Raw genomic sequence first — 2,977 nt, 5'->3', positions numbered from 1 at the left:
CTGGCTTTGCTGCAGTCTGAGTGGAAATGCAAAATAGCCTGAAAGCCAAGCTGCTGTGGAAAATGCCTCTTTTTATTTATTTCACTTGTTTTTTGTTCTTTTGGTTTTTTTTTTCTTTTGCAATAAGAGCACTTCTCCCGCAGAGCTGGCTGTGGCTGCAAAACCAGAGCCTGCAGGGGCCTCTGGCTGGCCTCCAGGGATTGCCAAACAGAGATTCCTCACGTGCCCCACTTATGCAAAACACAGAATTGAGTGCCAGGAGGACGAGGTGACGTGGAAGGAATTTGTGTGCTGTAGGCATGACAAAACTGAGCACCAAACCCAGCTTTCTGGAGCCAGCTGGGCTTTGGTGCCAGCCCGGTCCAACTGGTTGGTAGGGGAAGCAGTGGTCCTGGACACCAGCCCCTGGAAAATGAGTCATACATTTTGCTGCAGGAAAGTCCCTTGCTTGGCTGCAGCTTTCCAGGCTCTTCCTACTCAGTTTTTCTATGCAGAGTATGCTCCTCCCAGAAAATAGGGCTAAAAATCAAGTTTAGGCTGGGAAGGCCCCCTTCTCTCCCAGCCACGGCCAAGTGATTCAGCTGTACGTCACTACTGACAAGCCATGCCTGAGAATCCTCATCTGACACCTTATCTGGGAGGTTTATCTTCAGGAAAAACCCCAAATCTGAGCAGAAGCCCACCAAAAGCAGGAATTGGTAGGCAGACAGCAGGCCACTGCAGGTCACACCCTCAGTGCGAGGTCTCAGCTCATGTCTGTGAGCTGAACCTGATCTCAATAGTCTGAGGATACCCTTTGGAGTTTTCCACTCTTCCAGACAGTCCTGCTGTCCATGGCAGGCAGCCTGTGCTTGAACTCTTGATGCTGTTTTATTTTTTTTAATCCCATTTTTAAGTGGGAAAACTAGCAGGTGGTGTGGCTAAACCAGGGAAGCTATGTCATGGTGACAGTTTGTCATTGTCAAATATTACATGCTGTGTACTTGAGAGGAAAAAGAAGGCCTCAAATCAATGGGAATTAGCGAAGCTCCAGGAAAACCTGGGCTAGCCTGAAATGATAACAGATTGGAGGTAGCACCTGCTAGCTTGATGCTAGTCCTTCCTTACTCCTGTCCTTCAGTTCCCACATGTAAAACACCCTGCCTGCTGAAATAGCTGTCCTGTTCCAGACAGTCTTACTTAACCTGCCTTTTATATATTCTTCACAAAGCTCTTTTTTTGTGTGTGTGGCTGACTGCTTGTTAGAAAGCCAGGGTGCTTCGTCAACACTTTATGTGCACTCCTGAGATAAGAGCAGCATGCTGAGCCCTGCCCAGGCAAAGTGCCTTTAGCACCAGAGTAAAGGTTGCTTGTTTAGTCTGGCCAAAGTTGCTGCTGGGGGAGGCTTTCTGCCTCGTTGATTCAGTGTGAGTGCACCTGGCTCCAGTTTGGGAATTACCTAAGAACCTGGCTTCAGATGGTGGTGATAGCCAAGGCTCTGGAGGCTCCAAATGAAGCTGTGCTGATCTGCAAAGGGGCAAAGGCCCTGTGTAAGCATCAAGCTCTCCTGCTGTGGTTTGCGAAGAAGAGCATGATAACAGGGGCTTCTTAGTTTGAATTTTAAAAGTTCTTTATAAGAAAAGGAGAAATGTGCATTACCCTGTTTAGTATAGCCTGGCAAAGTGAAACAGAACAGATCCATTTCCTCCTAACTTTTACAGTGCAAATAAACCTTAAATGTTATCAAGAAGTCTAGTCCTTGGAAAATGATCACACAGGTAGGGACCTAACAAGGTAATACTGTGTCTGCCCTTAAATGAAGAGCAATACTTTGGAGATCCCCATGAAATGGGCAGGATAAGTCTGGCAGATGGCAAGCACTTTAGATGTGATGAGTCTGTGTGTGTTGCGGTGATGCTGCAGGGGATACCCAAGTGGAGCTCTCCAGGCTGTGAGAAGCATTATCAAGGACCCTTCCTCCAGCTACAGCAAGCCTTAGATGTGGGTTTAGAAGAGAAGGGGAGCTGGTCTGGCAGCTCTGCACAGTCCTGGGGAGCCCACGAGGGACCAGCTCAGGCCTTTAGCTGAGCTGGTTTGGTTCGTTGATCCAGTCAGGAAAACGCTGCATTTTTTTTTTTTCCTGGGTTAGTTTGTTGTTCCAGTTGCTGAATCAGTGCAAGGCACATCAGTGCAAGGGAGATAGCAAGTCAGTTCAGGCTGTCGTTCTTAATTGCTGTTCATTTGGACCACAGGGATACCTGCCTGCCCTGTGACAATGGGGAGCCGGATTCTGCCCCGCATAGCAAGGAAAAATCAGTACCCCCCTTGCCTCCTAACCCCAGGGAGTGAGGTGGGAAGCCTGTAAGTGGGAAGCACTGCTGGAGCACATGTCCAACAATGTCCAGCGTGATGTTTGGTTGAGACTTTGATTGGTACCTGAAGAGGGCCACGGGGAAGCGTAAGAGAGAGAGACAGCATTAGGAACTGTAGTGATAGGACATGGAGTAATTGCTACAGATTGAAAGAGGATAAATTTAGGGTGGGTATTGGGAAGAAATTCTTTGCTGTGAGCATAGTTAGACACTGGCACAGGTTGCCCAGGGAGGTTGTGGATGCTCCAACCCTGGCAGCGTTCAAAGCCAGGCTGGATAATGCCTTGAGCCACCTGGTCTAGTGGGAGGCATCCCTGCCCGTGGCAGGGGGGCCGGAGTGAGATGAGCTTTCAGGTCCATTTCAACCCTTTAACACTCTCATTCCATGCTGGTGTGCGCCTCCATCAGACCCCGCCAGCCCCCTCGGGGGCTCTACTGCCCGTGGAGGCAAAAGGCGCTTTTTTTCGGCTGTGAGGGCTTTTTTATTTGCAGACAGCGCCGTTTCAAGCGGCGGGGACTCCGGGGAGGGGCGGCTCCGGCGCTCCCCTCAGCCCCTCCCGGCCGCCATTTCGCGCCCCTCACGCGCCCCCCCCCCCTCCCCGCCATTGCGCGGGGGGCGGGGCGCC

The sequence above is a fragment of the Pseudopipra pipra genome, chromosome 8 (genome assembly GCF_036250125.1).
Source record: "Pseudopipra pipra isolate bDixPip1 chromosome 8, bDixPip1.hap1, whole genome shotgun sequence".
Classification (NCBI taxonomy): Eukaryota; Metazoa; Chordata; class Aves; order Passeriformes; family Pipridae; genus Pseudopipra; species Pseudopipra pipra.
This window is presented reverse-complemented; position numbering follows the sequence as displayed.